Source organism: Canis lupus, chromosome 36, assembly GCF_011100685.1.
Source record: "Canis lupus familiaris isolate Mischka breed German Shepherd chromosome 36, alternate assembly UU_Cfam_GSD_1.0, whole genome shotgun sequence".
Lineage (NCBI taxonomy): Eukaryota > Metazoa > Chordata > Mammalia > Carnivora > Canidae > Canis > Canis lupus.
The window spans coordinates 30064219-30087679 of NC_049257.1; the positions used below are offsets into that span (position 1 = coordinate 30064219).

The following is a 23461-nucleotide window of genomic DNA, read 5'->3' on the forward strand; positions in this document are numbered from 1 at the left end:
TGGCTGCAAACTCAATGCACTGATGTTTCCAGGAAAAATCATTTCAGTTTGTTCAGTTATTTTCTAGTTGTAAGGAAGGAAGGGACAACCTTTAAGCGAGCTCTTTCAATGTCAGTGCCGAAACTGGAAGTGTCTCAAGTGTCCTTTGTTTTACAGTGTAATTCCCCATCTGTTTGCCCCACGCTGGACTCCACCTGACAGGGGGCCTCTGACTCCAGGCCGCCCCTCCTTCCACCAGGTGATTGCACATTCCACCTGTAGGAGAGGGAGCGTGGTGTTAGGGTCCTGCTCTAGTGATAGGGCTTGTCACGGGTCATGCAAGGTCACACAGCACATCTCAGATCGATAAATACGTAGATGATTCCCTTCACAGTTAGCTCTTGGCTTTTCTTGCATTGTCTAGACGCGATGCACTGTCTGGACACTTAGAGAGACGTACTGCTTTCAGACGATTGTGGGCCCCCAAGGAGTTGGAGGGATGGTGCAAAACGTCTCGTCCCTGTGGCCGCTGGTTCTCTCAGACCCACTGAGGCCCGCCCAGACGGTGCCTGACAAGTCCTCTTCTGGATCCCAGTCTGCTCCTTTGTTATCCTCCCTCGATCATCCCTTCGGTCTTTTATTCTCTGGGCTTCGCCCTTTGCGCCCCCAGCTCCAGGTCGGACGTGCTCCTATTCTGGGTCTCCCCCTTGACTCATCCAGGAGCAGTGGCCCTTCCTCGCGGGGGGGATATCAGGCCTTGGGACTTTCCAAACAGCAGAATCTACAAGAAACGCAAAATCGATTGCCTCGAATAAGAAAATGATGGTGATGCTACAATAAAACACAGCCCACGCCGTGATCTGTGATTCCTTATGCAGTCGAGACCCAGCTTAACCCTCTTCTCCACCCTCTGCCTCCTCTCACCCTGCCCTCCCTCCTGCTCCACAGACACACAGTAAGTACCGGGCCCAGGAACTTTGTGCCTGTGCTTCCCGCCCGCAGGGCACTTCCTCTTGGCGTCCTCCCTCGCTTCATTCTTGTCCCTGCTAAATGTCATTGCATCTTAGGTCTCCCCCCAAGTAACCTGGACAGATAGCTACTGCTCCTGGCCACAACCATTACCTTCTACCTCTTCATGTGTTCTTTGGTTGAATGAATGAACATATGATGCCATTGTTTTTTTTCTTTACCATGTTACACCAAGAATTCCTTCCTTGCCTAGAAGAGAAAATAAGGAGAAGTAAAATCCCACCTCATATATATAATAATATATTGCAGAAAAGTAATAGCAGAAAAGGAACAGGTGTCCTCAGAGGAAGTAAAAGAGGATATGATATTAGTTTGAGTTGCCATAAAGGTTTTTGAGAAGAAATTTAATGTGAGACTCAAAAAATGAGCAGAAGCCAATTATGTGAAAAATTGGAGTGATGAAGATTTTCAAGTAAAATAAATGGCACCTGGTGGGAAAGACACAGCATATATAAGTTACCTGAGAGACTCTTAAGGATGAGACAATCAGTAGGGAGAAGACATTCATGAGAAGAGTGTGGGGAGTGAGGTAGGGGTCGGAACATAAAATGCCTGGTAGTTATATATATATATAATGTTATATATATATATAATATAATGTATATATAAAATATAATTTTAAAAATTAGATTTATATTAATATATTAAGTATAAATATATATTATAATATATTTAATATATTTATATAATATTTGATATATTATATTTGTATAATGTTTAATATATTTATATATTGAATATATAAATATAAATATATTTATAATATTTCTATTCTATTATATTTATATAATATTGAATATGTTAAATATAAATATATTTATAATATATTTATTATATTATATTTATATATTATTTAATATGTTATATTTGTATGATATTATATATTTATATAATATTTAATATATCAAATATGAATATATTTATGGTATGTTTAATATATTATATTATAATATAATTTTTAAGTGGATAAGGAAGCCATTGGATAATTGTAGGCAAGAGTAACAAAGCAATTTGTACTTTTAAATTATCACCTTAGCTACTTTGTGGAAAATGAAATGGAAAGTGACAAGATAATTAGAGACGAGCGTAGTCAGGAGATTACCGCAGTATTCCAGGTGAAGAAACGACAGTGATCTGAACCAAAACTGAAGAGAAATGGATGATATATACTTTTTGCAAAATAGAATCCAAGTGGCTCGGGTTGGACAGATTAGGTTCCTGGGAAAGAAAAGGAGGAGTCAGGAGTAGCCCAGTGCTGACGTGTACGGGTGGTGGATGAGGCCAGTCACTGATTTGGGAAAAGTCTGTGGAATAAAAGCTCTTAAAAACAAAAGGGAGGAAGGGAACAAATCAACAGTCCAGCATAGTTGTATTAATTATGAAATATCTAAGGAAGAGCCAAGTGGAAGTGTGGAAAGTTAGTTAGAGACCCAAGTATGGAGCTTGGAAGAGGGTTTTAGCTAATGAGAGGTCATTAGAGGGGAGTTTTTTTAATGCCATCTTACATATGTCTAAATGATTTACTTTGCAAATATGATCTAGCATAATATATCAATCGTTCGAGCTCTTTCCAGTAGGGTGCCCTATTTTGAGTATCATATGGAACAGGGAGATAAGGACTCACGGTCATGGAAAACACAAATAGATGTTTTACTTTGTTTCTTTTCTCAATGATTGTGTACGTTTAGTTATTACATTTCACACATGGAAAAACTGGGACTTAAAAGTCTAATTAAATTTGTCCTAAGATCCCTCGTATTGTAAGGGGCAGAACCAGGATTCAAGCTTAGGTTTTTGTTATTAAAACCATTCTCTTTATACCCCCGTGATATAAATACATATTTTTTTTCCTTTTCTTCCTTCGTGAGAGTTAACGGTAACAGTAAATCGTCTCCAGAATAGAGGCAGGTACAGTGATGTTGCTATAAGGACGGGCCCACCTGGAGCTGGTGAAGTAGCCTCCCTTCCTAGAAGCTAGGACTACCTTGAAGTGCAGCCCCTAAGTGTTTTCTAGGAGCAGCTGATGAAACGGTGGTATGAGGTGAGCAGCGTTTCCATTTACTTCCTGAGAATGTATTTTCTTCATGACTAATTTTTATAAGTTTTAGCTTGCCTACAACTTCAGAGAGTCTAGCAAGTACGTTTGATTATCTTAAAATAAAGACCACACACAGGGGTGCCCGGGTGGCTCGTCGGTTGAGCACCTGCCTTCGGCCCAGGGCGTGACCCCGGGGTCCTGGCATCGAGTCCCACGTCGGGCTCCCTGCGTGGAGCCTGCTTCTCCCTCTGCCTCTATCTCTGCACCTCTCTCTGTGTCTTTCATGAATAAATAAATAAACTCTTTAAAAATTTTTAAAAATAATAATAAAAATAAAAACCACACACATAAGGACTGTGCCTAGTAGCCATTACTTATTTCTAACACAGAAACTTGGTATTTTAGGGGCTTACGTTATTCCTCAAGGTAAGAATTAACTCCTTGATCAAAATTCTGGTACTGTTTATTATTACAATTACCTGGAGGGCTGGTATTTGCTATTCTTGCTATTTTTGACAGGGGACGGGGGCAGTGAGAAACACTGTCTCCTAAGAGGATTTTTCCAGAATGTGATCATGCATTTTTTACAACACGAGGAATTCTATTCTGTTAGCTTGCATAAGTCCATCTCATGTGGAATATGAAGTGATATATTCTCTCTCTTTCTCTACTGAGTTTGGAGGAAACAAAATTATAGTACGAGCAGACTAGAGATACCCCTTTGTGTTCTTATTGGCATGTGAAAATAACTTATTATCTTTCTGAATATATTACAATACAATTTAAACATTGTCTTTGACAATGTGGAACTCGAAGTTTTTCTGTTCCATTCGTAAGTCTAATTTTTGCCCTTTCATATTTCAGTGAGCATCTAAAATAGTAAGAATAATAGTGAAGACATTTTTAAATAATGAGATTCTTTTTGAAATAAAATTTCATTATTTTATTCTTTTTTATTGCCCTATTAGAAAATCGTTTTAGAATATTAACATTTTAGGGTTAAAAACATTTCAGGATTAAGAAGGAATGTAGTCAATAATATCGTAATAATGTTATATGGCAACAGATAATGACTACAATTATCATGGTGAGCACTGAGTAACTCATAGAATTGTTGAATCAGTAAATTGTACACTTGGACCTAATGTAACCTTGTGGGGTTTTCTGTTTCTGTTTCAAGTTTTTACGTAGATTCGTTAGTTGGCATATAGTATAATATTAGTTTCAGAAGAGTAGCATTGTAATTATACAAACAATTTGGCATAAAAAAAAAAAAGCAGTGCCTAAGCTCCACCCACAGAAATTCAAATTTAATTGGTCTAAGGGAGGGGAAAATATCAAATGATATGATTTTTTTTTTCTACTTTGAAAGGACAAAAGAAAAAAAGGAGGATAAAGAGGTATCGGTTGTTGAGAGATTATAATATATGCCTTTGAGAGACGACATTCGAGATTTTTAATGCCTTGCAATTTATGGAATTTTTCCCATTATAAGAGTGATTAAAGTAAGACTCAAAAAATTAAATAATTAGCCCCAGCTGAGATAATTAGTAAGAAAAAGGGTTGTGCACATTTCACATTGTCCTCTGGAATGAAACAGTTGTCTTAACATATTCATGAATCACTGAGAATGAAGAGATTCTGCTCTTTGCTTTTAGTATGTGCTTAGAGATATGTGGAAATCCCGAGATTTACATGGTGAAAGTGGAGAAAATAAAGTCTGTAAAATAAAAGAATTAGGGCCGAGGCCGTTTGACAAATAAACAGAGAATCAGCTGTTCTTACCCTGGTTCTTTATTCATACACACGTCCACTTGAGAAGTATTTTATTGCCCAACGAACATTGTGTAAATAGGCCATTCTTCGTTCATCCTTTCATGTCTGTTGGCCTTTTATTGTTTAATATTGTTACAGAAACATCCTTTTTGGGGCTCATATTTATCAGATATACCTTTTTGCATCACCGTATTTTTAACTACTTTGTATTCATTGGTTTAAAATATTTCTTTACTACATAAAATATTACAATTTCTTTGTTTTGCTAAGTCAGAGACTCATTCTTTTGAGTGGAATTAGTCCGTATTCTTTGGAAGCAGAACCTGACATGAATTCTGATACAAGCGGTTTATTGAGGAAATGTTCTTAGGAGAATCCTATTAAGGAAATGAGGGAAACAGGATAGAAGTGGGGCAGGGAGCTAATAATTGATATATTTCAGTCCATTCTACTCTTATGTCGACCACATGAGTAGCCCTAAGTCATAAAATTGCCCGAACTTGAGACAAGAGGCACAACTTTGTGTGTATTCAGTATCAAGTTACTCACTGTCTGTAGGCCACTTCCTAGGTAAAGGACGTGGGTTTTCATGCCTTTCTTCGGAAAGTGATTTTCTTTGGACATGAGTAGTTTTCCTAGAAGAGTAAAGCTATGAGCCATCAGGTGCGGGTGGCTAGGCTATGGCTGCCCTGGTAACGAAGGGATTGTGCGGGTAGGGCCCCAACAGCTTCCCCTGTAGTCTGGGGCTTACATTGCTCAGGCCATCTTGCTCCTTACATTCATTCATTCCATCTGGGCACAATTTCTCTAGGATTCCTCAGACATACTCTAGGGGAAATTTGAAGAGGAGTGTTTTAGGAACACATAATACCCCTGATTTTAAATAAGCCTGTTACTGATACCCATTCTATCTCTACCACAAATTCCACATTTCCATTTCTTCAAGGAAAATCACTGTTGGTTTGAGAGCCTTGCCTGCTGGAGTGAACCTGACAGTCATACCTGGGGTGACCAAATCCCTAGTTATCATGCCTGTATAGAGCCACTTTTGGTGTTCCTGTCCATTTAAAGCCATAACAGTGAATAGAATATATTCTATATAAATATAGAGTGAGATCCTGGCTTATCACTTAGTTACTTACTGTTTTTCTTTTTGCCCTCGTTATATAGTAACACACCTACCTCTTCTGATGATGAGAGTCCGTGAATCTTGCCAACGTGTTAACTCTTTTCTTTGCCTGCTAATCAATAGTCACGAGGAGTTTGGGGTAAAGAGGAGGCCATAATAGCTTTAAATTTAACGAGACCATTACTGAGACCCCCTAATGAAAATGCTCAGCCAACCAAATCCTCTAGAAGCACAGAACTTCATATTATAGGGAAAAGAAGCCCAAATTCCCCAGGTACATTAACAGGCATGTTGGAGAGCATGGGGAGTCCTATTTCGACCCCTTGTTTTCTGTCCATAGGTGGCCTACATATTAGAAAATGGAACTGAAGGATAGTGTACCATCTTCTCAGGGTTTCACAGGCAAGTAGATATTTAGGCATATTTCCAGAAACCGTTCCCTTATTATAAGGACAGCAGCCTGCGGGCGATGTTGTGTGTATTAGAACCAGTGAACCATAATTATTACCCGTGATTACCTTCCTTGCCCTAGAGTGGATCCCTTGGCCCAAGGTGAGGTTGTGTGGGATCCCAAACTGGTAGTGTGCAAACTCCGTGAACTCGGGGAAGGTGGTGCTGGCTGAGGCCCTGCTGGTTAGGAAGGAAGCTTACAGCCACAATACATCCCATTTGGGGGGACACTGCCCTTTTCAGAGAGGAAGACATTCAGTGTAACCAGCCTTCCGCCTGCGGCTTGTTGATCCTCCCATGGATCGGTGCTGCATGGAGGGCTCTAAGATTATTATTTCTATTTCTTCCTGTGCCCACGTGGTAAATTTATTTATTTAAATCATCTAATTTAATTTATAAAAATTTATTGGGTTAAAAATGTTCATTATATTCTCTTAATCCCCTTATTAATAGCTAGAGTATCTGCAGTGATATCTTCCTTTTAATTTCAGAGCAGAATATAATTTCGGGGTTTCTTATTCTCTCCTCTGTCATGCTTATTAGCTTATTTCGATTTTACGAATCTTTTCTAAGAACAAACACTTTTCTGTGTTAGTTGTAACTAAACAAACTTTTTTTTTTGTATTAACTAAAATTTTCATTTTATTTTTTCCTTTCTTGTCTATTCTCTAGTTTTATTTTCTTTTGTGAATGGCAAGTTAAGCTTCTGTGACAAAGCTTAGATTGCTTTTATTTTATGCTACTTCTGTTACAGTAGAGCGAACCATGATCTCATACCTGAGGTGATAGATGTTACTAGTACTATAAAGTCATAATAATTTTAATGCTATAAGTTGACCATAAATGTAAGGGTTTATTTCTGCACTCTTAGTTCTATTCCACTTACCTGTATCTGTCCGTATATCAGCACCACACCATCCTGATCACTACACCTCTGTACTAAGTGTTTTTTCTACTAAAATTTGAAATGCATAAATGTGAGTCCTCTAAGTTGAGTTCTTTTTTCCAAGATTCATTAGCCTATTATGATTCTCTTGAATTTCCATATGAATTTTAAGATCACCTTGTCAATTTTTGTTAAAAAAAAAAAAGGCAGATATTTTGATAGGAAGCATACTGAAGATAGATAAATTTGGGGGAGTATTGTCATCCTAACAATATTGTCTTCCAATTCATGACTATGCATTGACTTCCCATTTTCTTAGATCTTCTTTAATCCTTTCAGCAATATTTTGTAGTTTTCAGTGTTCAAGAAATGTATTTCCTTTAAGTTTATGCCGAATGGTTTTATCCTTTTTATGATAAAAAATGGATTGATTATTCATTCAATTTCATTGCTAGTGTGTAGAAACATAATTGAGTTTTGTATATTGACCTTGTGTCCTTAAACTTTGCTGAACTCATTTATTTAATAGTCTTTTAAACAGATTACCTAGGGTTTTCTATAAATAAAATCCTATCATCTGCAAATGTTGCTTTACTTCCTTTCCAATATAGATACCTGTTACTTCTTTTGCTTACCTGATTGTCCTAGCTAGAATTTCCTGAATAAGGGTGAATAAAAGTGAAAAGAGAGAACATTCTTGTTTTTTCCTAGTGTTGGGGATAAATCATTTAGTCTTTGGCATCAGGTATGATGTTAGCTGGGGGTGTTAAATAGATATCCTCTCCCAGGTTGACAAAATTCACTTTTATTTCTAATTTGTATAGTGTTTTATTCAGAGAGGGCATTGATTTCATGAAATGCTTTTTCTGTACTCATTAAGATGACCACATGAAGATTGTCTTTTATTGTACTTAGATGATGTATTACATTGATTGATTTTCATATGTTTAAACTGAGCTCACTTTCTTGGATAACTCCAATTTAGTCACGGTGTATAATGTTTTATATATTTTCCTGGATTCAATTTTCTAGTATTTTATTGAGGATTTTTACATATATACTCAAAAAGGATACTGACTTGTAGTTTTATTTTCTTTGATATATTGACCTAACTTTGGTGTCATAATAATACTGGTCACATAGGATAAATTGGGAAGTGCTCTCTCCTTTTTTATAATTTGGAAGTTTGTAAAGGATCGGTAATTTGAGACTCTAATTAACTTGTCTATTTTTACCTATAATTTTCTCTATTTTACCTTTTTTGAGAACCAACTTTTGGTTTCGTTGGCCTTCTTCATTGTATTTCTATTTTCTACAGGTGTGCAATGGAGATATTGTGGATTTGGTTCCAGAGCACTACAATAAAGCAGATATTGCAGTAAGGTAAGTCCAATGAATTTTCTGGTTTCTCAGTGCATATAAAACCTGTGTTTACACTATACTGTAGTTTATTATGTAACAGTGTCATGTCTAAAAAACAATGTAAATGCCTTAATTACAAAATATTTTATTGCTAAAAAAAATGCTAGCTATCATCTGAGTTTTCAGCAAGTCATAATCTTTCTGGTGGTAAAAGGTCTTGCCTTGATGATGATGGCTGCTGGCCAGGGTGGTGGTTGCTGCAGGTTGGGTAGGCTGTGGCAACTTCTTAAACCAACGTAGTAAAGAAGTTGGCTGCATCAATTAATTCTTCCTTTCATGAACAGTTTCTCTGTAGCATGGAATACTGTTTGGCAGGATTTTACCCACAGTAGAACTTATTTCAAAATTGGACTTTTAAGCAGTGCTACTGCTTTATCAGCTGAATCCATGTAATATTTTAATTCCTTTGTGGTCTTTTCAACAGTCTTCACACAATCTTCCCCTGCAGTAGTTTCCATCTCAAGAAACCACTTTCTTTGCTCATCCATAGATAGCAACTCCTTATCTTTTAAAAGTTTTATCACAGGCAGCCTGGGTGGCTCAGCAGTTTAGCGCCACCTTCGACCTGGGGCCTGATCCTGGAGACCTGGGATCGAGTCCCCGGTTGGGCTCCCTGCATGGAGCCTGCTTCTCCCTCTGCCTGTGTCTCTGCCTCTCTCTCTCTCTTTCTGTGTCTCTCATGAATAAATAAATAAAATCTTAAAAAAAAAAAGTTTTATCATGAGACTGCAACACTTGGGTCTCATCATCAGGTTGTACTTCTCATTCCAGTTTTCTTGCTGTTTCTACCACATCTGCAGTTGCTTTCTCCACTGAAGCCTTGAACCCCTCAGAGCCATCCATGAGGTTTGAATCAACTTCTTCCAAACGTGTGTTAATGTTGATATCTTGACCTCTTCCCACGAAACACACATCTTCTTAATGGCATCTAAGACGGTGAATCTTTCTAGAAGGTTTTTAATGTGCTTTGCCCAGATCCGTCAAAGGAATCACTGTCCATAGCAGCTATAGCTTTATGAGACAGATTTCTTAAATAACCAGGCTTGACCTCCAATGCCTGTTTCTTCCCTGTGGATGCTCAGCCGACCCTCACTTGTCCCATTCAGATACCTTGGAGGGGCAAGGGGCTGAGGAGGCCCGGATCCAGGGTACAGGGGCACAGGTGGTGCAGCTTTTTGGCAGTGTATGTGGGGTGCTTTAGTCTCCACAAAGTGATACATGGTAGGACGGGTTGGGCTGGCCCCCTGTCCCATGTTTATACAGCTGAATAAAGAAGAAAAAAAAATAAGACTTGAAAGTTGAAATTTCTTCTTGACCCATGGCCTGCCAAGTGGATGTTGTGTCAGTAGGTATGAAAGTGATACTAATGTCGTGCGTCTCCATCAGAACGCTTGGGTGACAAGGTGCCTTTGTCAGTTAGGGGTAATATTTTGAAACAAACTTTTATTTTCTGAACAGTAGGTCCCAGCAGTGGGTTTAAAATATTTATTGTACATCTGAAACTTAACACTATGTCAACTATATTTCCATAAAAAAAAAAGTATCCAGGAAGTCCTGTTACACACAGATGTTCTGTGACCCAGACTTCACCGCTCCGTGCAAGAGCACAGGTGGAGGAGGTTGAGCGTAATTCTTAGGAGCCATAGGGGATTCCGAATGGTCAGGGCACGTGGGCTTCAACTTAAAGTCGCTGGTTATATCGTCCCCTACTAAGGGAGGCAGCCTGGACTTTGAAACTTTGACGTTAGGAACCGACTTCTTGCTGGGTAGGAATTCCTGCATCGTGTGTTCCAATAGGAGGCGGTTCCACCCACTTTGAGACTCTGTTGTCTAGTGTAGCCGCCTGCATTAGCTACGTGTACTCAGACCTTCTGGGTCACTCGCTGCAGCTTCTACAGTCAGCCCTTGCTGCTTCCCCTTGCACCTACCTTCGTGGTGTGGAGACGGCTTCTGTCCTCAAAGCTCACGACGCAACCTCCGCTGGCCTCCGACTTGCCTTCTGCAGCCTCCCCGGCTGTCAGCCTGCCCACATCCCAACAGACCAGGGGCCTCCCTTGGGTGCGGCTTGCATTTAAGGGAATGCTCTGGTGGCTTTAATCTCTCCAGGCTGCTGAAACTTTCTCCAGATCAGCAAAAAAGACTGTTTTGCTTTATTATCATTTGCCGGGTTCACGGAAGTAACACTTTTCCAACTTCCTTCAAGAACCTCCCCTTAGTACTTAGAACTTGGAGAATTGATTGGTGCAAGAGGCCTAGGTTTCAGCCCATCTGGGCTTCCAGCATGACTTCCTTGCTCAGCTTAACCAATTCTAGCTTTTGATTTAAAGTGAGAGAGGAGCAACTCGTTCTCTTATTTGAACACTTAGGGCCCATTGTAGGATCACTAATTGGCTCAATTCCTGTATTGTTGGGTCTCAGGGAATAAGGAGGCCCAAGGAGAGGGGGTCAGGGGAACCGCCGCTGAGTGGACTGGCCAGGACACATGCAACATTTATTAATTAAGTTCACTATCTCGTTTGGACACGGTTCACGGAGCCCCAAAGTACGTATGGTAGTAAGATCGGTGAACACTGATCACAGATCACCATGCCAAACACGATAGTAATGAGAGAGTTCGAAATATTTTTTTTTAAGATTTTATTTATTTACTCACAAGAGACACACAGAGAGAGAGAGGCAGAGACACAGGCAGAGGGAGAAGCAGGCTCCATCCCGGGACTCCAGGGTCACGCCCTGGGCTGAAGGCAGGTGCTCAACCACTGGGCCACCAGGGCTGCCCGAGAGTTTGAACTATTTAAAGAATTATGAAGTTGACAGAGATATGAAATGAGCAAATACTACCGGAAAAAGAGTACCGATGCACTTGCTCTTGTAGCGTTGCCACAAACCTTCAATTTGTAAAAAGTGCAGTATTTGCAAAACACAAAGTAACAGCAATAAAATAAGTTATGCTTGTATTTCATTCATTTCTACTCTAATCTTCTATTCGCTTTGAGTTTAGTTTGCTCTTTGTTTTTTTCCCAATATCTCAGGATGGAAAGATTATTGATTTGAGGTACTTAAAAAAATATGAAATTTGTAGTTATAGATTTTCCTCTGAGCCTGTTTTAGCTTTTCTATAAGTTTTGGTGTATCAGGTTCACATTTTTAGTCATCTTAAGTTTTTTCTTTCTTTCTTTTTTTTTTTTTTTTTTTTGGAAATTTTTTTTATTGGAGTTCAATTTAGCACAATACCCGGTGCTCATCCCATCAAGTGCCCCCCTCAGTGCCCGTCACCCCCACCCCCCGCCCTCCTCCCCTTCCACCACCCCTAGTTCGTTTCCCAGAGTTAGGAGTCTCTCATGCTCTGTCTCCCTTTCTGATATTTCCCACTCATTTTCTCTCCTTTCCCCTTTATTCCCTTTCACTATTTTTTATATTCCCCGAATGAATGAGACCATATAATGTTTGTCCTTCTCCGATTGACTTACTTCACTCAGCATCATACCCTCCAGGTCCATACATGTCAAGGCAAATGGTGGGTATTTGTCCTTTCTAATGGCTTAGAAAAGTCCCTTCATCTCCCTCAGGGCTCTCCTGTCCCCAGGCTCCCCCGTCTCCCTTGGGGCTCTTCTGCCCCCAAGATCCCCCCTCCAGCCTGGTCCTCCCCCCCCACCCTGGGTTCTTGTATATTCTATTTTTCCTCCTTCCTACCTGTTAGAGGCGAACACCTTCCCCCTGTAGGTGGGGCTGGCCTCGGTCTACACCTCAGGGCAGACTGGTAGGTGTCCGGGTTTCGTGATGTCCCCTAGGTCGCCTGGGCGGGGAGCAGGTGTGGCGAGGACCCTGCTCCCTGCCAGCTTGCCCGTCTCCCATCTTAAGTGTTTTCTGATTTTCTTTGTGATCTTTTCCCTCTGTCTTAGTCACTGGTTTCTAGGTGGGCTCCATCCCCCACCTAGGGTTTAACCCAACCCTAGGAACAGTAGGAACAGGGTCTGCAGGTTTCCAGTTATCACCTGGAATTGGCTGTGTCCCCCCCTCTTCCGTCGAGGTTCCTCATGGGTGGTGGGACGTCTTGCAGGGCCATGCATGTTCGCTCCCGATGGAGGAGGTTTTCGTGGTCCCTCCTTACAAACGGGACGTTTCTGGTCCACAGTCCCTTTTCCTGGTACTCGCCAAGCTCTCCAGGCTTCCGAGGTTTGCTCTTCCCATGGTCTCTGTCTTTCATCCATTTCCTTCCAACCTATTTGCATCTTTAGATCTAATGTTTATCTTCTTAAGACAATATACAGATCGGCTCTTGTTTTTCCTTATCCGGTCTAAAGTCTTGTATTTCGTTGGAATATTTAATCCATTCACATTTCATGTTATTATTGGTGTGGTTGCACTTATTCCTGCCGTGTTACCTTTTATTTCTATGTCTCATATCTTTTCTTTTTTTTTTTTTCTTGTCTCTCTGTTCTTTCTTACCCAATTTCTGTTCAATTTGGTGGATATTCTAGTCCAAAATTGCAATTGCTTTAATAATCTTAGTTATTTTTTTCTATTATCACCTAGTGATAGTTCTAGGTATTTCCTCTTAATTTATGAAAATACACTTCATACCTATACTATCATAATTCCTGCCCCTTTTCCCTTCTCTCCTCTAGGGTTCTCCACTATACATGTTAGGGTGCTTATTGGTACCTCACATTGCTCTGTGGCTGTTTTTTTTTTTTTTTTCCTTTTCATTTTTTCTCTCTGTTTTTCAGATCACCTACTCTCTTTTACTCTAATTTTGCCGATTCCTTTTTTTTTTTTTTTGCCAGTTCAATCTAATATTGATGCCACCTAGTGAATGTTTCGTTTTGGTTATTATATTTTGCAGCTAAAGAATTTCCATTTGGTTCTTTTTAAAAAATAATTTATATCTTTTTTTTATATGTTCTATTTAATTAGATACTGTTACCATACCTTTTTTCAATTCTTTAGACTTGGTCCGTTTTTGTTCTTTGAATATAATTGTAATAGCTGCTTTGCAGCCTGTGTGTGCTAACTGCAACATCTGGGTCCCTTCAAAAGCAGTTTCTGTTGTCTGTTTTCTGTGTATGGTCACAGTTTTCTGTTTTTTTTTTGCATGACTTGATATATTCCTCTTGAAAATGAGATATTTTAGAAAACATGTCTCAGCAACACAGGATGCTGACTCTTCCACTTCTGAGTCATCTTGTTTTTTGGACTGGTCATTTGTTTATTTGCTTAGTGACTTGGTTGAACTGATTCTGTGAGGTTGATTTCCCTCTTGAGTATGACCATGTGACCTTGGATATCCCTGCTCAGATTTTTTGTTTTTAAAGATTTTTATTTATTTATTCATGAGACAGAGAGAGAGAGAGAGAGAGAGAGAGAGAGAGGCAGACACACAGGCAGAGGGAGAAGCAGGCTCCATGCAGGGAGCCCAATGCGGGACTCGATCCCAGGACCCCGGGGTCACGCCCTGGGCCCAAGGCAGATGCTCAACCGCTGAGCCACCCAGGCGTCCCAGATTTTTTTTTTCTTGTACAGTTTTGGGTCTCGAAGCCCCAGGTCAAGGTCCTGTATGCCCACTTTCTGGTGGGAGCTCTCTTCCTGATTTGCAGATGACCAACTTCTCACTAGGTCCTCGCAGTGGTGAGAGAGAAAGAATAATAATCTCTGGTGTCTCTTTTTATAAGGACAACAATCTTATTGGATCAGGACGCTACAGTTATGACCTCCTTAACTTTAATTACCTCCTTATAAGTCTTGTCTCCAAATATAGCCTCTTTGGGGGTTGGAGTTTCAACAGAGGAATTTTGGAGGAATACAAACATTCAGTCCCTACAGCCTAGGTCAGAGCTCATTGCTCAGCCAGTTGTTGGTCAAAGGTCGTGCCTAAGTCCCTTGTGCCATTGCAACTTCTGCCTTTTGTTGATCAATCTCTTTGTGGCTTAGGAATGTTTTCAGTTCTTCTCCACATCCTGCTCTGACTGGTTGTGTCCCAGGAGTAAGAGGTGGTTGCAGTAAGGTTGCCCTGGTTCTCAGCTACCCCTTCTTAGAAGAGAATTTCTTGGAGCACGGGGCTTGGGGTAGGGTGAGACGTTCTTTTTTTTTTTTTTTTTTAAGATTTTATCTATCCAGATTATTTTTATTTATTTATTCATGAGACACAGAGAGAGAGAGAGAGAGGCAGAGACACAGAGGGAGGCATTCTTAAAGGCCGCCCATTCCCTTCTCCTCACCCCAGAGTGAGGAGTTTTCCTAGTTTGACACCAAACCTGAGTGGGACGTGAGGAAGGAGAGAAAACTCACTCACACGGCTGCACCTTCCTGTGTCAGAGCTGGAATAGTTCCTGTAAGATGTAGCTTGGGGTGGGAAGGAGGCGGAGAAGGGTGAACGGCTCAAAGATTATAGACCACTGAGATTTAGACGGTTTATTTGGATGAATGTTTCTACATTTGCTATATAGGACAATTTCCGGAGACTTTAAATTATGGCTTTTAGTAATTTTGTCTGGTTTAGTTAAAATGTTGATGAGAGAGCTTCTAGTGCACTCCTCGCCCCTTTATTCTAGAAGTTGTTTCTACTTAGAGATTTTTAACTGGGTGTAAACTCAGACGAAGATTTTCATTTGGAAAGGAAGGCATTTACCTCAGACTGAGTTGACCAGGGACACAGAGTTAATTCAATACAAAGCAGCACCAGCCTCCTTTTTAAAAGTGGCCCATCCCAAACATTTTCCACTCCTCAGCCCTGTGCAGGTTGAGTCTGCTCCTTGCAGCCCGTTTGATTCTCAAAATGTCCCTGATTTGGCCAGTGGCTGCTCGCTCAGGCTCCTGTAGCCTTCTGACGCGTCTCCATCACTCCTTGAATATCCTGTCACTCGCCAGCACCAAAAAGATGTTTTATATTCGTATATTTCCTATACCCCAGTCCTGGAATCACGCACCTCTCCTAGGAGTCCTGGTTCCTTTCTAGAGCAATTTTAAAGGTTAAATATAATCTAAATGCTGAGAACGATATTGAAACTTTCTCTCTTCTTTCTTATTAAAATATTTTGGTAAATTTGTTTCCTAAAGTCCACTCCAAATTTTCTGAATCAGAATGGGCTCAGATAAATTTATCTGAGTTTGACAACAGATTATTTTCCTATTGAGTTTAGACTTGCCATCATGCATTTCAACCGAGTTCTAACTAAAATCACCCATTAACTTGTATCTTTTTTGTGATGCCGGTTTTCAAACCTATATAACATTGTCATTTCCCTCTCAAGGACTAAGATATCAAATTTAAAAAGAGGAAAATAGAAGCTGAAGCTTAAAAATATGCAAGTTTATTCATTTCAGAAAAAAAAATGTATGTTCTGCAACTACGAAAATTCAGTCTATAACTTCATTTCTTTTATAAGTTTCAGCTTGAGAAAGATGATAAATATATTTACATAAAATCAGAAAGTATAAACACATAAAGTAGAGCTGTAAGGGAGAGGGAATTTGTCAGTACAGAGTCTAAATTTTATCCTAAATGTGAAAAGATAATAATCTTTAAAGGTTTAAAATGATTAAAATAAAGAAGTTTTTTTATATATAAAATTATTTTATAATTTATGACATTAAAAATTGTTTCTTTTTTTTTTTTTTTTATTTATGATAGTCACAGAGAGAGAGAGAGGCGCAGAGACATAGGCAGAGGGAGAAGCAGGCTCCATGCCCCGGGAGCCCGATGTGGGATTCGATCCCGGGTCTCCAGGATCGTGCCCTGGGCCAAAGGCAGGCGCCAAACCGCTGCGCCACCCAGGGATCCCCCTGTTTCTTAAAATAAATGAAATTACATCGTGATGTCTTTCAAGGCTCTTTAGGGTTGGGGGGGGCTCCATGGTTGAGCATCTGCCTTTGGCTCAGGTCGTGACCCCCGGGGTCCCCAGATCAAGTCCCACATCCAGCTCCCTGCATGGAGCCTGCTTCTCCCTCTGCCTGTGTCTCTGCCTCTCTCTGTGTCTCTCATGAATAAGTAAATAAAATCTTTAAAAGAAAAAAAAAGATTAGTCTTATTTGCCTTCATGGTAGTCATCTCAGATAGCTTTTATTTCTTCATGAGATATATATATATATATATTTTTAATGTTGGAATGACTGCTCTTTTCTATTCATTCCTTTGGAAGTTAAACTTAGTAACTAGAATTAACTGTTTTTTTGTAAAATAGCTTTATGCCTTTTCATCACCTACACTTGAGGGTCAGTTTTATTTATTGAATTGGAAGGTCTAATGACAACCACCATAAGTATATTATCTGCTTCTGAGATTCTATGCTGTAAAATTCTAATCTATCAGATTATCTCTCATTTACTACCACAGTGCCAAAGCCATAGTCCCTGAATTTCTTTGCAAATATGAAAATTAATAAAAACACTTTAAAAATCATCTTTCCCAAATGCAGAAACAGATAGATATATGGCCATAATTTCTCGAATCATAACATTTAACTAAATTTAGAAGATGATTTTCAATAGTTCGGCTAAAAAGTTTGCTACCACTTGATATTACTTCATTCATTCATTCATGACCTTAAAGGCTGAAATTTTTTTTTTTAATTTTTTTATTTATGATAGTCACAGAGAGAGAGAGAGAGAGGCAGAGACATAGGCAGAGGGAGAAGCAGGCTCCATGCACCGGGAGCCTGACGTGGGATTCGATCCTGAGTCTCCAGGATCACGCCCCGGGCCAAAGGCAGGCACCAAACCGCTGCGCCACCCAGGGATCCCTAAAGGCTGAAATTTAAAGAAGTTTTGCTTTGAATCCTGAAGACAGAAACCCTGAATTTAAATACTTGATGTATGACATTGGGGAATCATTTAGTATGTTTGATCCTTTTGCAACCAAAAATATAGGATAATGACATAGAGTTGTAACAGATTATTATGGTAAAATGTATGAAATATACCTCCTATATTTGCTTACACATCCAAGTTGTCATTTTATTCCTTTTGGGTTACTTTTTAAGTTTATATTTATTTTTTAGTTATCTCTACACCCAACATGGAGCTTAAACTCACAACCCAGAGATTAAGAGTTGCTTGTTCTAACTGAGCCATCCAGGTGTCCCCACATTTAAGTTATTATTGAGTTTCCATTATATGCTTAGAGATATTTTCTTGTCAAGCTTTTGTTTTCTTTTTAATATTTACTTATGTAACAAAATTTCCCTTAATAATAATAAAAATAGTTCTCCACCTTGTTCTATCTCTTGCTTTTGAACATTACAAGGTAACACTGGTTTAATAGAAATCTCAGATGAGACGTGATAAATTACATTTAAAAAAATCCATAACCTTAACTGCATTTTTAAAGCTTTTCATTTTTAATTACTTTCTACTTTGTATGTCTTTTATAAGGTTTTCTGAATTATATGTGCTTTCTAAAACAGTGCTCACATAGCTGTCAAAACTAAACTATGCAATGGAAAGGTCAGACTTTAGCAGATAATTCCTGTTTCCATGGTAACTGACTTGATTTAGGAAAGATCTGTGAGTGCTTATAAGTAATCGTGGTATCCAAAACTTCATTGCTTTCCTTTGACAGGTGTAGTGATCTCACCTGAGAAAGAGGCAGTTCTTAGATTATTCCTAAATGGGAATTTCAAATATTGGTACTAATTTATCAGTCTTTAATTGTTATCTATATATCCTATATAGTGTCGCACTCCTCCAAGTAAAAGAGTCACCATTAAAATGAATCAGATAGTTTCATTGACACTAACTACTAATACATACATGCTTTTTCACCAATGATCACACTTTTATGTCTTCCTGGAAGATTTTATGCGTCTAGGAACATTAAGCAAGGTAGTGAATGCTTTAGCCTTATACCCTTTGGATGTTTCTTTGTTTCATTGTTAAGGGAATCTGTTAGGGATGTTAGATCTCTCTGTATTTTTAAGCCATAACATACTAAAATACCATTTACACTAAAGCCATTAGAGCCAAGAGAAATCATTTCAGTGGAATCAGTCATGAGTTAGAAAATATTGTGGAGTACATTATTTTAGAGACCGTCAGTAGCAACCACGGTGGAATTGGTTTGGGGCCATTTTCCACATCCATTGATGGATATGTGGAGTAAATTATTCATATCTTCATTTGCCTATTTCCACAATAATATTTTGATTATTAAACCTGCACCGATAACAAGCCTCTTGGGATGAAAGTGCTAGTTACTTTATTTCTATTTACCCCTCCCTCTTTCTTTTTCAAAAAAAATTTTTTTTTTTGCCTTGTTTCTTCTCTCCTTTTATCCTTCCTAAATTAGCCAAATTATGGGGCAACCTGGGTGGCTCAGTTGCTTGATCGTGGGACTCTTGATTTCAGCTCAGGTTGTGATCTCAGGGTTCTGGGATCATGCCCCATGTTTGACTCCATGCTGAGCATGGAGCCTGCTTGCGATTCTCTTTTCCCTCTCTTTCTCTGTCCCCCATCTCCTTAAAAAAAATTAGTCAAATTGTCTCATGACTTCTATGACTATAAGTATAATTGATACTTATTGATAATTAATAAGTAAAATTAATAAATGAAATTAACTTATGCTAATAAATATAATTAGGTCAAAAATTAGCCAAATAAATCTTAAGACTTTTATGTCAGTAAATATAAATCATAAGAATTCTATAAAAATTATTCAGGAATCTTCAAGTAGATGTGATGTTACTGTGAGATGGCATCTAGACATTTTGCTTTATCTTCCTTTTCCTAAATATTCATTAAAACTCCTTTGAAAGCATCTTAACAAACTCGAGATGGAAATAACTTTGAAAATATAAAATTCATGTCAATCATTTTTAAGAGTCTGGGAGGAATGTCTACTAAAAATAGTTGACTTGAAGCTCAAATGCAAATTAGAATTAGTTGTTTTATAGCTGGAAATAGTTTAGAAAAAAGCCTTATAATGTAGAATGAGAAGAAAAAGTTCTTCCCCGTGTCTACCCCTTGTTGAAGATCTAGTTTTGTAGAAAGCACAAAGAAAAGGGTAATTTCCTATCTTATTCTTTTGTTCTGCTCGTATTAGAAATTGAGTTGGTTTTGATTGATGGTCCCATAAGAGAAGTGGCCTGTGGTAGAAATGCTCAGTCACTTGACCAAAGCCATCAATAAGCAATGGAGCCTCCACTAGAACTCCATGCTCCTTCACAGTTCAAGGCTCCACGTACAACTCAAGGAACCAATTATACTGGGTCTTGCAAGTACATAAATCTGAATCCACTGTAAAGAACCAATGAGAGACTGATTCTTTAGCTGGGAAAAGAAAGTGAGGAAGAGGAATGTTGTATTTGAATAGTGGCCTTTAGGTTTGTATGGGGCAATACTCGGAGGATGATAACCATTTTCTTAGAACCTCTTTTGAAAGTAAAACAAGAGGACTGAGCTTCTTGTGGACATTTAAGTTTGGGGTAGGATACGCTACTGATAGGTTTTGAAAAGACAGTGTATTATCTGTTTGGAATTACCAATTAGCTAATCAAGGGTTGAATGCCTCATGGTGTACAAAAAAAGAATAATTGAAGTAAAATTCATACTCTCATGTTTTCAAAGGACAGAAATATATTTGTAGAAATAAAATAAACATACACAAAACAAACAAAAGAAATATGGCCTGATCTAACAATTACCCCTCTTAGGTAACGGCATATTGTAAACCCTTTGAACAAGACTGATACTGAATTAGAGATGCACAAACCAGAGGACTGCTTAGTACCGGCAGTATTAAACTGATATTCTAAGTGATAGGTCACAAGCACCTGGACTGAGAGGAACGGGCTGATAAAACACCAGCATGGGCAATGTTAGGACAAAATTCTATACCTCTGGTCTCTCTTCTTTGCATGACCAAACCCCAATCATCCTTTAAGATGAAGTTCAAAATGAAACTTCCAGAAGAATTTGAAAGAATGATTGCTGTCTTTTCCTGTTTTCAAATCGCTTTGTTCAAATTGCCAGTATAACACTTAGCAGAACGTAGAGTTAGGGCCCACCGCATTCCACCGCGGAGCCATAGACTTTGCTATTATTGTCCCTGTCGAAAACTCATCATCCAACACAGGTTGGCCAAATTGAATCATATCCTTTTTTTTTTCTTCCCCTTTTCCCCTTAAATCCATGATTTGGCATTTGGAAATGAAATCTCTAAAGATTAAAAAAAAAGAACTCTATAAAGATTAAAGAAATTGGAGTTACAGTCTGACTTTACAACAGTCTTGCAAATAGAGAGTCTATTAACAGAGAAGTCTATGACTAGATGTTCTTTATCCTACCAAAGTCACAGTAAAGTAGGCTAAACTATAAATAATAGCCTCAGACACTGAGGATGTGACTTTGAAAAAAATTGTTCAACCTTGTTTTGAAGAGTTTTCTAAAAAATATATGGTGTATTCTCACCTACGGGCACAATTATTAAAGGTGTACAGAAATAATGTGCTGTCTTGTTGTACAAAGTAATCTTTTAGAAGGTTTTATGTTGGCTTAGTATTCTTCAGCTACTCAAATTGTGATCAGTTTTTATCACTACTATTATTTTACCACTTTAAGTGTTACAGGGATGATATGTGTTTGTGTGTGCTGTCAATTTGATGTAGAGGTGTGTGTGTTGCTTAGCCTTATTAAATTGTCAACAGTACCTGCAGCTTTTACTTTAGATTGTAAGGTAGCCTTAACTGAGCAGGATAATATAGGAAAGGGAAGTGTTATATAAAGTAGCACGCCTACTTTATATAAGGATGCTTTTCATTTCAACTTCTTGTACTTGAAAGTTTGACTCTCAACTACACCTTATACTTTGAAAAGCATTATAAACCAGTGTTGCTTTTTGTGGAGAAAACAACAGCAAAAATATTAGGATTAGAACTTAAATCAGGTAGAGCCCCTAAAAGTCAATCAGTTTTGGTGTCTGTAATAAGTGTTAGAGGCATATTCAGCCTCACTGAAAAATAATATTTAAATTTGCTTGCCAATTTTAGAGTCCACAGAAATGATTTTTTGCAGTATTGTAAATTTAAAAACATCAATGTTTTCTGTGCTAATTCAAACGTAAATTTAACCAATTTGATCCTCATAAAATTGTGATATCTCAATAGTGTTCCTACTTGCTCTGGAAACTTCTAAAAGTCATTCCAAAATTAGTAAGAGATATGGACACATTCCATCACATTCTTGTACATGTGAATAGGACAGCATCAATGTTATTTTATTTACAAAGAGAATATAGAATCCATTTAGGACCACCTAGCAAACGTTTACCATTGCACTGTTGTTCAAGGTGATTATATATAACAGCGACAATTTCTATGATTCTGTTTCTATTGCCAGAATGTCATGTGCAAGATACAAAAGGAGAGACCCAAACCAGAGACATATTCAGGAACTCATCAGTTGTAATGGAGAATATCCCAATATTATCCCAACCAATATCTCAAATTGTTAATTATCAGGAAAAAGGATGACATTGAGAGACGAGAAAACGAGTGAGAAATACACCACTATCTCCCTTTAGAATGACAACAAAACAAAACAAAACCCTAAGAACCTGACATTACCAGTATTTAAGAAGATGCAGAGCAACAAGAATTCTCGTTCATTCCATCTGTTTTGAAGACAGGCAGTTTCTTATAAAGCTAAACATAGTCTTACTATACAATCCAACAATAGCTCTGTTAGCTATTTGTCCAATGGATTTGAAAACGTAGCCACACAACACCTGCATGCAAAAGTTTATAGCAGCTTTCCTGATAACTACCAAGTATTGGAAGTAAATAATTGTCCTTCAGTCAGTGAATGGATAAACCAACTGTGGCATATCCACATTATGGAATATTATTCAGCAATAAAAAGAAATGAACTAGGAAGTCACAAAAAGAGAGAGACCTTCAGTGCATATTGTTATATGGAAGAAACCAATGTGAAAAGGCTACATATTGTAGGATTCTGATTCTATGACATATTGGGATTGGCGAAAGTATAGAGATGATAGAAAGACCAGTTGTTGCCAGCGTTTCAGGGGACTTCGAGAGGGTTGAATGCATGAAGCACAGGGGATTGTTTAGGGCAGGGAAATAATTCTGTATGTGACTCTACTGGTTGACACGTGACTTTATGCATTTGTCAAAACCCATAGAAGTTTACAATAGGAAGAGTGAACTTTACACGAATTAAAAAATATATATATCTTTGGATGTCACAGGATCCCAGGATTGAATGCAGAATGTGATAAAACAATTGAACTGTATAATAAATCTATGAAACCACCTCATAAGGAGAGGAGTGAGGAATGGAGGCTGGCTTAAGTAACTTTGAAATTTAGTAGAATATATAAAATTAAAGGCAAAGGAAACTGTACACTGTTACTGGATTCTGTGTGTTAGGAATTACACCACTTCTCTATATTTATACTGAGGTTGAACAATTAAGTAAATGGTTAGTGGATAATGGGCCACATTTCTCGCTGTTGTAGTAGGAGGCTATAGATAAACGAGGGGAGGAGGCAAGAATAGTCATCGTAAGAGTAGAACTTGGGGGAAAAGTTTCTCTGAATAATTTCGATAGATATTTGTCAATCTTAATAAAACAAGTTTTTATATATAAAACAAGTTTATATATATATATATAAAGTTTTAGATATAAATTTTTATATATAAGTTTTTGTCAAGACAAATTACTTTGGGTCACTTTTCTAATACTGAAACCTAATTCCTCTATTCCCTTTACTAAATACTCAAAACTTATTCCTTATTTT

General features: G+C 38.2%; 1 long non-coding RNA gene across 1 annotated transcript; it reads left to right on the forward strand.

The window, feature by feature from the left end:
- The first annotated feature begins 1976 nt into the window (after positions 1-1976).
- On the forward strand, positions 1977-23200 carry LOC106558296. The gene is made up of 3 exons (XR_005384523.1): positions 1977-3049; positions 8606-8670; positions 22039-23200. It is a non-coding gene; the product is annotated as an uncharacterized LOC106558296 (long non-coding RNA).
- The last annotated feature ends 261 nt before the right edge of the window (positions 23201-23461 follow it).